A 12,806-nucleotide genomic window follows, 5' to 3' on the forward strand; every position below is an offset into this window, starting at 1 on the left:
CCCAAAAATATGCCACAGTCTTTCTACCCCCCCCAGAGGCAGGTGGGTCTGTAGCCTTGCAAACCTCAAATTTTGTAAAAATAAAAATACATTTTCCTCACATTTCTGTGGTGGAAAGTTCTGGAATCTGCGCAGATCCACAAACTTCCACTCACCCAGTATTCCCCAAAGTCTTCCGATAAAAATGGTACCTCTCTTGTGTGGGTAGGCCTTGTGCCTGGGATAGGAAATGGCCCAAAACGCAACGTGGACACCACATTTTTACAGTGAAAACTGACCCCTTTTTGCAAAGTGCCTAGCTGGTGATTTTGAACCGCAGCTCTGCCGGCACCTAGGGACACCTAGCAAACCTATAAATTTTTGAAAACTAGACACCCAGGGGAATCCAGGATGGGGTGAATTGTGTGGCTCTCACCAGGTTCTGTTACCCAGAATCCCTTGCAAACCAAAAAAAAAAAACATTTCCCCATATTTCTGTAATGGAAATTTCTGCTATCTGCGTTGGTCCACAAACTTCCACCCCCCCCGCATTCTCCAAAGTCTCTGATAAAAATGGCACCTCACCCGTGTGGGTGGGTCAAGTACCCGCAAAACGTATTAGGGAGACATCAAAATTACCCATCACAAAATGACCTGGTTTTGCAAGGGGGGGGGGCACCTGGGTTTTTGGCACCGGGCTCAGTGGCCATCTAGGGAAACGTTCCAAACCCACACATTTCTGAAAACTAGACACCCTGGGGAGTCCAGTGAGGTATGGCTTGCGTGGATCCCAAACGTATCCCTATTCAAAATCCCCTGCAAACCTCAACTTTAGGTGGAAAAAAAATCAAATTTTCCTCACTTTTCTGTGTGGGAAAGTTGTGGGATCACCGGGCTGACACAAATTTCCTACCAACTAGCGTTCCCCCAGGTCTCCCGATATAAATGGTACCTCACTTGTGTGGGTAGGCATAGTGGCTGCCACAGGAAATGGCCCAAATCGTACTGTGGTGACTGCAAAATTACCTATCATAAAACTACCTGGTTTTTTTGGCCCGGGTTCGTGGCCATCTAGGGAAACCTTCCAAACCCACACCTTTCCAAAAACTAGACACCCTGGGGAGTCAACTGAGGTATGGCAGTCTTTTGGCTGTCTATTTGTCTTGGTGTAATCTCTGTAACATTTTTTGAGAGTCCTTTTGTTTGTAAATATGACTTACAATTGGTATTTACAAATGGTTTAGTTTGAGTACAGTCTGTGGGCTGTCTCTTGTTTTGTTCCAAGTGTTGATTTGTGGGTTAGTTGTTTTTTTGGAGTGTTTATGTGGTTGTGGACTGACATACTTGTGAAGTACTTGTTTCAGTAAGTAAACTATGTTTTTTGTGTGAGAATGGCTTGCTGTAACAAGCAGTGTTGTGTGTTCTGAGTGTATGACCCCCTTCTTGAAAATGTCTGGAATGAGCTCAATTTGTTTGTTGTTGTTATTCTGTTATGCAAGTGTCATCGAAAAAAAATAGGCCTCATAGAAAGGAAGAAAAAACGAAATTGAGTGCTTTGCAATAACTAGGACTAAAATACAAAATGTTACAGCATTCTCCTTAGATACATTGTATTAGATACTAAAAGGCATTCACATTATTTGAGTAATTAGTTGCTGTAAAATAAAAGCGCCTCTTTTGTACCACATTACAAAACGATAGATTTTGACTGGCTTGAAAGGCATGAGTTTTAAAAAGATCAAACCGTGCTCACATTTCAGCACCAGAAAGAGAGCCTTTCTTTTTGCAGCTGTTCAAAGCTGTCTGTACCGAAGGAAGCTGTCTGAACAGCAGAGGTTAGAAATGGTTTGCAAACAGGGGGCGTGGTTTGGACACCGGGGAAGATGGCGGCTTAGCGCACTGCTCCTCCCGTGGTCGTGCAATCTGAAGCAGTTTAAGGAGTTAAAGTCAAGCCATGCAAGCGGAAAATGACTGATTTGGCGATCGGAGTTCAATGCCTGACTCTGGTTCGAGTTTGAGACGCCTCTGCAGCCCTGTCAGTGAGTTCTTGCCGAGTCCCATGGAGGCTGATCCCGAGCGAGACACAGGGTCGTAGGACCCTGCTGGCCACCGGACGGATGCTGACGCTGCCGATGTTACTGCACTACTGGAAGGTCTGTCTTGGTGGGTCGTAGGGACTGCACGCAACAACAGGAGTGAGGGGGACCTTTGCAGGATTGAATAAGGTGGTGCTTCCCCGACAGGAGAGGTAACGCGGATACGCAAGATGGCGGCGACGGGAATCCTTGGAGTCCCGGTTTCGGAGCGCGAATCGGCTTCACCGAGGCTTAACTGAGGAAAGGTCAGTGCGAGATCGCTGTTGGCGCATATAAGCGGGGAGCACCTTGGGACCTGTAGCTTTCACCACCAATGTGCCGGGTTGGCCGTGATTCACCGATGTATGAAAGGGCATAAAATGGCGGCGGCAGGGTTCCCCGGAGCCCCTGTGCATTCGTGAGGCTGCGAGGACTGCTGTGTTGAGGAAGAGGTCAGCGTGGACTACAGATGTGGTACAAGACGGGCGAAGTAATGCTGCACATGGCACATAAGAGTGCAATTATGATTTAGTCGGCTGCGCAGGTCTGCTCTCTCACGGAATAGCGGTAGCGGTGGTAGATAGTGGGCTCCTTTGAGGCGCTGTACCTAGCGGCAGGATGTTGGGAGTTCACTTATGCGTGGAGCATGAATGGAGCATAAGGAGCATAACAGACACAAATGAGCATGGAATATGAATGTCGGCATAAGGAGCACGATGAACATAATAAGCACTAATGAAGGCTGGGAGTGCTGATGATGCAGGGGGCTTCCTGATTGCACGTGCACCGACTGTGTAGCTAATGCCTGAGCAGCACATGGAAGCAGTAAGCTAAGAGGAGGCGTGATTGACTCGGATTTGTCGCGGATTTGCCGCTCCATCTGTGCGTTGGCTGGCCTCAAACGGGATGCTGTTGTATGCTGAGGTATGCTCTAAGGTTTTGGATTCCTACCCACACTGCTTCTGGGGAGAGAGACCACATTGAAGGACTCTTGCCGAGGTGAATGTCTTTGGGATTTGTAATTGAGCTTAGCAGCTTCTACGTGCGATCACAAGATGGGGGACAAAGAAACAAACAAAGAAACAAAGAATCTGAAAAGACTCAAAGCGGAGCCACCTAATCCGATCTCACCTGTCAAGGGTAAAAAGGATGTGACGGACACGATGGACATAATACTAAATAGATTGGATGAGGTGAGAGAGATTGCGAAGTCTACAAAAGAAGAAATTGTAGCAATCCGCAAAGACATCAGAGACACTAATGCCAGATTGACGGAGTCGGAATCGAGAATCAGCCGCCTCGAGGATTCGGAGACCAAGACGTGTAGCTCCTTGAAACAACTACATATTTCCACAGAGCAGATGTCAAGGAAGTTGTCGGAATTGGAAGACAGAAATCGGAGGGGGAACCTACGCATTTTTGGGATACCGGAGGGGTCAGAAGAAACGTACGGGTCCTGTGTCCCATTTTTGGAGACATGGTTCTCGCAGGCAACTAATCTTAACTTTCATCACCCACTGGAATTTGATAGAGCTCATAGGGTTCCGATGATTAATGTTGATAATCCCAATGGGAGGTGACCTAGCGTCAGCTTTAATTGTATAAGTTAGTTGTTGCCTGGATAGGCTCGGTTGCTTAATGGGCGCTCAGGTTTGGGCTGTTTAGACGTTGGGTTAATTCCCGAATTGCCTACACTAATGCGATTTGTGACCATGGGAGGGACACTAGTCTTTCCGTGTCACCATGCCTACTAGTTTATCTCGGGGTGGAGGGGTGGGGGAGGGTGGTTGGGAGGGTGAGGGGGAGGTGGGAGGATGGGAGAGGGAGATTGGGGGGGGGTGCGTGTTTGTTTTCTGTGTTAATTTTTATTTATGTTGTTGCTTACGTCATGTTCCAGCGCATACCAGGTCCATTTTATTGCCAATGCCTATGTCGATTGCACTGCCGCGATACTACTTATGTTTCTGTCATGTTCCAATGCACTCCAGACTCAGACTCTTTCTACTGCCACTGTCTACGCTGGGGTGGCTGTCACGATCCTGATAGTGTTTATGTCCAGTTGCAATGCATACCAGGTCTAGTATCATTCTCCTGTTATTGCCCTTGTCGATTGTACTTCTATCTTCATGCCAGTGCTGTGAGAGTTGGGGCGTTTTTGGCGAGAGTGAGGGAGGACCGAGTAAACACTTTTAAGGGTAGTTTGTTAACAATCCACCATGTTGGCTCTTGATTAGTTATGTCATTATCCGCTATTGATACTCCTATAGGCGTAACGAGAATGAATAACTTGAAAATACTCTCTCTCAACGTCAAGGGTCTCAATCAGCCAGTTAAGCGCCAGAAGGTCCTGGAGTATTTACGTAGGCAAAAAGGTGATATTGTGTTGTTGCAGGAATCTAAACTTGAAGCCTCACAATTTCATACTCTCAGGAATAAATTCTTTGTTGAGGTTGCAGGGTCTGAGGCGATAGGAAAGAAAAATGGGGTCCTGACATTGATTGCAAAAAAATCTAACGTAGATTTGCTCTCCTCCGACTTGGACTCAAAAGGGCGATGGGTTACGACCAAGCTGACTAAAGACGACACTGAATTTTATGTGACAAATGTTTATGCCCCTAATACCTGCGACCTAACCTCTTGTATTTCCTTGTCCATCTCCAATGTTAAATCTTCTACTCGACAATCAATCTGGAGGTTTAATGAGGAGGTCCTTGATAAAGAACAACATAAGGTAGAGATAGAGTCCGCGATTAGAGAATATTTAGAACATAATGGTAGAGGAGATACTACTGATCTGATTCGTTGGGAGGCGCTAAAGAGTACAATAAGAGGGGTTGTTATTAAAATAAAATCTGTTATCAACAAGGAACACAATAAAGCTCTGGAGACTTTAGAAAAAGAAATTGCCGCGCTAGAGAAGAAACACCTGTCTGATAGGAAAGAGGACACAATGAATAAACTAGCAAATAAGAAGTATGAATATAACAAAATAGTAAGTGAGAGAGCAGGGATTTGGTTGACTAAGAGGAAGCAATTCAAACTCTGTGCATCCAACAAGGCAGGGAAGAGCCTCGCGGCATACCTCAAATTTAAAATACAAAAAAATACGATAATTTCCATCAAAGATCAGGGGGGAACAGCACACTCTGACCCGGTCAAGATAGCGGAAGTATTCAAACAATTTTATGAGCAACTTTATGCCAAGAATACGGAAGTAGTCGATTCCAAAATAGTCGGTTACTTGGATGGCTGCAATCTTCCCTCCCTCTCCACTGTAGATCGTGATGGCCTTAACGGTCCCATCACACTCCAGGAAGTCGAGATGGTCATTAAATCGTTAAAATGCGGTAAGGCACCCGGACCGGACGGGTTCACTGCTAGATTCTACAAAAGCTTTTCCCCACTATTATCACAACCACTCTTACACCTATTCCAAGAAATCAGTACTGTGGGGGAAGTGAGAGGAACGTTGTCGGAAGCCATCATTGCGGTACTGCCAAAGGAGGGAAAAGATCCGGCGCTACCAAAGAATTATAGGCCTATCTCCCTCATTAATCTTGACTGTAAGCTTCTAGCCATGATTTTGGCTAATCGGCTTCAAAAGGTCCTGTCCAAATTGATACATGCCTCACAGGCGGGGTTTTTAAAGCATAGACTGTCTAGCGATAATACCAGAATACTGGCGCATGTACTTGAAAGGTCAAGACTGTTATCTACCCCCACTGTTGCAATCACGCTTGACGCCGAGAAGGCATTCGACAGAGTCGATTGGAACTATTTGAATGCAGTCCTAAATAAGTTCAACCTGGGTCAAACTTTTATAAAGATGGTGAGGTCTCTCTACTCCTGTCCCTCTGCGAGAGTTAGGGCTGGCGGCTCATTTTCCTCCTCGTTTCACTTACACCAAGGCACCAGACAAGGCTGTCCTCTCTCACCCTCACTGTTTTTATTGGCCATTGAACCCTTTCTCTATCAATTGAGAAATAACGATGGTATTGCTGGTATCCCATTTGAAGACTGTATAATAAAGTTGACCGCATATGCGGATGATGTTTTATTAGTCTCAGAAAGGGCGGAAGAAGCTATACCGGCTCTCCTTTCTACCATTGACGATTTCTCCAGGGTGTCAGGATACAAGCTGAATAAAGAAAAAACAGAGGTTAAATTGTTGAATAATTTGGGTAATAGAGAGATTATGGGGGACTCAGGTTTGACGTGGCAGCCAGGCTGCTTTAAATACTTTAAATACTCGAGCGACCCTTGGCTTAAGACCCAGGTTCCACGACTTATGAGGTCGGGTCACTTTGTCTCTAAAATCTATAAATTACTCCTCCCTACCCCAAGGAAGGCATACAAGAAAAATGAATCCAAGTGGGAATCTGAGCCTAACTCTACTGGTTTGATATTTGACTGGGACTTGATACATGCTGCTGCCCTAACGAATAAGATTTCCCCGATTCTGGCCCAAACCAAATACATGCTCCTTAACAGGACATACTGGACGCCAGAAAAACTCCATCGACTGCATCTGAGGGATAGCCCCCTATGTTGGAACTGTAATTCAGCGGTGGGTGACTTAGCTCATATGCTCTTTGGGTGCTCTGCGCTAGGACTGTTTTGGGGGAAAGTGTTTGACTGCATAGATCATATTTTTAAGATCAAATCTAAGAGGGAGTTTGTCTATGTTCTATTGGGGGTGCTGGATCACGAGCTTCATAATGACAATGACCGTCAGTTGTTAGATATTCTGCTTACTCTAGCTTGCAAGGTGGTACTATGTAAATGGAAGAGCGCCTCTGAGGTCTCATTCAGGGTTTGGCAGGAATGGCTCTCGTTTCTAAGAGAAGCTGATAATCCAGCTCTACACTCATCCCCGTGGTGCGCTCCCAATAGGAGGCTCTGGAAATCCCTGGACAGTTCTTCGTTCTCATTTGACCCGCCCTGAGGGGAAGAGACAGAATTATGTCTGCTAGGCTATAGAGTACAGGGCGTGGCGGACTCTGAAGGTACCACACATGATATAGGGCATTGGCTGATATGGCGCTCACTCACCATAGCGCAATCGGAGTCTGGGGGCCGATATGGGGTTCATGACATATCTTAGTTTAATTCAATTTCATTTATTTTCATTTCATTTAATTTAATTTAATTTCATTTAGTTTCAGTTTCAGTAGTTTCAGTTTCACTACAAGTTCGTCCATGTTATTCGGACGTAAGGTCAGAATTATAGTCCTGACGTACGGATCTTATTACTATGTATATAGGAATATGACTCCATATATGTCTGTGTTGGGGGCGACTCCCCTATCGATTTGCCAGTTCTCAGGGGCTCGGGGATTGCATATGTCATTTATTGTCATTTATTGTATGTCTTTGTCATCTCTTTATTTCTTTCTCAATAAAAAAGATTTGAAATTAAAAAAAAGAAATGGTTTGCAAACTTTTTCAGGACATTACAATACAGTAAAAGGGGGTTCTCCTGAAAAAGGTTAAGAAGTTGACACCTGCTGGTCGCAAAAAGCACAGCTGAGTAAATAACACATGGCTATTCCTGGCCACAAGCCACAGAGGAAAATGCTGGGTCAACTAGATCTTAAGAGAGTGCAACATTGTATGAAGACACGTTCATTAAAGGCTACTGATTTTGAAAAGTTAGATTTACAGTTTTATTATTTTGGATAAAATAGAAAGGATTAAAAGTGTAGGTCTTTCTTTCTTGTTGCTTTTTACATAAGTACATCTGTGGATCTGATGGTAAAATAATTACTGCCCTTTAAAAAGTGGCGCAGGCTATTTCATGTTTCAGTAAAGATTCTGTGCTTAGTGTTATAAATAAATGCATTTAAAGGCGAAAGGAAAGGAATAAAGCTTGCTTTTCATATGTGGAACGATCAAAAGGGGTTAGTGATCATTATTCAGGAAAGATGACTACAAGAAAAAAATTGTTAAAAGCCACTGCATTAAAATCGTTTTTACACTAACAGGATTGTTCTAATGTCTAATACCACTATTGTGAAAACTCAATAATATTTAGCACTGTAGAAAATGACTGTGCACGTTGTGGGTTTAAATTTCAATGTTTAGATGGTTAAATACTGTCCATCAGAATTTAAAAGGCGACTATTAGTTTTTCTAACAATGACAACATTATTGAATCTTAGGGACAAACTTAATGATTCCTAGTATGGCCTGTTGGCTGCAGTCTCAAATACATTTACAAAGTTATGCAAAGAGTACACAGACATGTGAATTACATTACAAGCCTTTATGCAATTTTTCTTGTACAAGAATTCTGGGCACATTATGGCATTATGAAAACTTTAGTTCTTTAGGTGCTAGAACACGCAGTGCACAAGAAATAAATAATAATATGGAATATAAGTCATATCCTACCTTCTAAAATGTCAGCACACAGGCACTGAGCAGGAATGTTTTTCAACCATGCTTCTCGAGCGAGCGTTACTTTGAGTTGTGATAGCTACGTGGGAATAGCCCTTGCACAGAGATGGGACAGCTGGTTTAAGGGTCAGGGGTCGAGTTCTACATTTAGCAGCCTAGCAGGGCTAAGGGCAAGGTTTGCTTAGGCACTTCGACCTCTGAAAAGATTCTGAAAGAAGAGATGACAGCGCAGAGAGAGAAAGAGAAGCTTTGCTTATTTTTTTTGACAAAAGACCAAGCAAGTTTTGCGCAGTCATAGGAAGAGAAGGAAAGGCAGTAACGTATGTGCGCCCTGTGTAGAGCATAGCTCTGCCATGTATATAAAAATAATGGTTTTAGCTTAAAGATTACTGTGCAAGGGCTGAGATAAGGAGGCAATGGGATTTAGTTTGCATTCATGCGCCCTCATGTTAAAATAGTACAATTGCCAAGGAAATTGGTAGTTGGTTATTAATGCTTTCTAAGTTAACTCAATGTGCTTGTGTTAGGCTGAACAAGAACATAGCCACTTTCTAAAGTGCTATTTTCAAACACAATCCTTCCTAACAGATGGGTTATTAAATTCTGAGTTCAGGGATGGCAGACTCTATATGTCCAGCTTGCCGTTATGGAAATATGTAGGTAAACGTTACATAGCATTCCCATGTTATTCTGAGGCCAAGATAGCCTTTCAATAGTGAAAAACGAAATTGAAATTGACAGTATTTCACTATCAGGACATGTTACCCACACTAGTACATGTCCTACCTTTTACATACACTGCACCCTGCCCAGGGGTGTACTTGGGGCCTACCATAGGGGTGTCCAATGTGTGAGAAAAGGGAAGTGTCAGGCCTGGCATGTGTGTACACTGGCCAGGACAATGTGACAGTTCACAGACAGGGGCACTGTGGTGGCAGGCCTGAGACACCATTTTAGGACTACTTATGTGGGTGGCACAATCAGTGCTGCAGGCCCACTAGTAGCATTTGAATCACCAGCCCTGATATACTCGGTGCACTTTACTGGAACATACTGGTAAGACAAATAAGCCAATCATAGATAATTAATTATAACAGCAATTTACAGAGAGGGCATATGCACTTTTAGCATTGATTAGCGGTGGTAAAGTGCCCAGAGTCCTATTGCCAACAACAATAGGTAAGGAAAAATAAAGGGGGAAGAAGAAAAAAAAGTTTGGGGATAACCCTGCAAAAAGGGCCATTTCCAACACTTTGTATACCAAAATGTATAAAGTGGTACAGTTCAATATATTGGATATGGCCTGCTTGATATGGATTCCCCTAGCTATTTACCTCCTATAAGTCTTTCGACAGAAGGTCACCTGTATAGGTTTCCTACTGTCGAAATGGGGGAAAGGAGGTTAGCTCCTGGGCAAATTAAGGGTAAGCAAATTTGTTTTCTCTCTCTTTTTCTCACTCTCTTTTGCGCCTGTCTAAGCTGTCTAGGAATGGCCATGAGACCTTTAATTGGCTATTCAATAAAACTTTTAAAATTAATGTTAGCATTAATAAAATGAATAAATAAATACGTCATGTTACTGCCCATCCTGTCTGATGAAATTATGAAAGGATGAGTAGTCTAGGTTGCTATTACCTTATTTGACCTTTAAGGGGGACTATATGCTATTCTCATGCTATATACAGTTGTGTAAGGGCATTGCTAGTCTCTTATTAGTTAATCTGTGTAAATAAGCTGACAGCCCTTATTAGAGCTGGTGAATGTTTTTTTTTCTTTGAATATTATGTTGCATAGTCCAGATCGTGAAAAGTAGAATGCACGAGGTTCATAATGTCAGGAAAGATGCACATGTGATCCTCAGCAAACATTGTTGAAGGAAAATATTGTTTTATAGGAGTTTGTTTGTTACAACATGTTCTGCTGGAGAAATGTATGTACCCACTATGTTGAAGTTTTTTTTTAGTTATTTATGTAATAAGAATCCATGTTAAAATAGCAGTTTTAGATTTTCCCGCTGCACCTATAACATGAGAGCATAGTCCTAAGCGTACAATGTAGGTGTTTTTACGTAAGAAAAATAATTTTAGAAGTGTCTGCAGTCCTGTACAAGTAGTGAAAGGTTATGCCTTATGAAACACAAGCTTGTTAAGACAAGAAGCACAAAAGAATGCTTGTTCTAAAACTTCCCTTTCTTGGGGTTATTCAGATGAATAATATAGGAATACACAAATGTAAGGATTTAGACTATGTCTGTATTGTTTTTCTTTTTTCCCTCAGAATTTAGTATATAAAAACAGACTTACTTGGCTGCTTCAAATAGTGTAACGTTTTACTCTGGTCAGTTCATCAAAAAGTTTCTTTTATACTCGCTAATAGGTCCAGGGTGTTTTTTACTCTCAGATAGATTAAATGGTTCTTGGGTGCCTTGCTAATATCCCCATTAGACTAAGAAAGTATTCTGAGACTATCCTCTCTGTTGATAGATTTTTTGTATGCCTTGTCTAAAGATTTATTGTTCTGTCCACCAATAGATATTCGCTGCCTTACAACCATTGCCAGAGGGGCCCGGACATCAGATCCAGTCTGGGGAGTCAGCACCAGTCCAGCTTGAAGCCAGGGTAAAGGGAACCAGCACAGGCATTGCTGGCAAATAGTACCTCAGTGAAGGTAGAAGGCCGGAAGCACTGGGTCATGAAGTGTGTACCCCAGCCACTGTCTTGGGCGAAAGACGGGGTCACAAATCAGAATGGAGAAATTGTGAATGCAGTTTTTGATGCCCAGCTGAGAGAGTCACAGACCGACAAGGACGGCAAGGAGGCTTTTGCTTGAGGTGACCCCCTTTGAAACAAGGGTTGCTTCAGATATCCCAACATCAAGCCTTTGAGTCCTAGTCTCCAAGTGAATGCAAGTCTGCACCTCTGTTTGTTGATGAAGAGATACCTGGGCATACTGGGTACAATCTGTGGCCCTAACAAAAGAGTAGTGCGTCAGCAGAGCAACACAGGAGTTAGGGAAGGACTTGAGTTCAGGGTACAGGTGCTGTGCCTTTGGTGCCTGTTAGATTAAAGTGAAGAAAACTGGTACACTGCCTGAGACACTGGACAGGATCGTTGAGGGCATTTGCCCCGGAGGGTGATTGCCCTATCCTGAGAGAAGAAACTTTTCCCTTAAAATTGGGCCGTGATTGTTTTCTTGAGTTGCAAGTTGTGCAGCTCCACCGTTGGATAAACAATAGGAGCCTGCCTGTGAGGCTCAGACGGACACAGGGAGAAGACTCCCCTCTGACTGGTTGTACAGCGGCTTCAATTCCCCCAAGGACTTTTTGTTAGTAATGTACCTGTTTGGTCGTCCCTTTTTTGAGGAGGCGCAGCCCTTTGCGGCTCCTTGTCCTAATTCCCATGGACCCGTGTGGTCCCCTGAAGTGAAGATTGTTTTCGTGACAATATGTCTAATTGCTTTAATATTTGCATTAGGAATGTTTATTCTGCAAGAGAAACGTTTTGTTGAACAGTTGATAAATTCTTCTTTGCCCTCTTCCTGAGCGTTTTAATTGGTACTCTAGCCCTCATGAAAAGAACATTGGAAAGGTCTATTAAAAATACATAGGAGCCCTAAAATATAGAATTGGACTGGATGGTTTTGGGATTTGACTTCTGCTTGGGGATGGAAAATATTGATAGTTCTGTTTGTAATAATAGCCATTATTTTCTCCTGCTATCTGTGTGTTCATTATGACCCAATGCTCTGTTCCCTTTGTGCTCCTGGCTATACCTTATATATGCCCGCTTAACAATGTTTAGAATGTAAATACCCACCTAGCAATGGATCAAGATATTAATTTATGAGAATTAATGTCCGAAATATTTCTTATATTCCTTCTAGATCATAGCGGATGTCTTCAGCTAATGCTAAAACGGCCATCTGTCGAAAGTAGCTGCAATGGCTGTTAGCATCAGCTGAAGCCATTTTGTTTGTGGCAGCCATTTTAGTTAGCCATGTGCTCGCCATGTGCTTGCTCCCTCTTCACTGTTGACTGCCCTTGTAGTCTGCTTGTGTCATGTGATATAGTTAACTCCTTCAGCACTGAGCCAGAGTCTTGCACATGCTCAGAAAGACCTGTAGCTGCCAGAATGCACCTGCTCTTAGTGTATAACTGTCAGGCTGTTTTTACTGATGTATGGAGAAATATCTCCCCTCCCACTTTGTTGAGCAAGCAATTATTGTATACCCATATTAGTCAATAACTATTCTTGTATGTGCCAGTACCTCCCCTTGGTCTCATGCTGACTATGCAACAAATGTATATATAAGACCCATGTTCTCTGTACTCCTTAGACTGTCTCATTACAGTGG

The sequence above is a fragment of the Triturus cristatus genome, chromosome 4_1 (assembly GCF_964204655.1).
Source record: "Triturus cristatus chromosome 4_1, aTriCri1.1, whole genome shotgun sequence".
Lineage (NCBI taxonomy): Eukaryota > Metazoa > Chordata > Amphibia > Caudata > Salamandridae > Triturus > Triturus cristatus.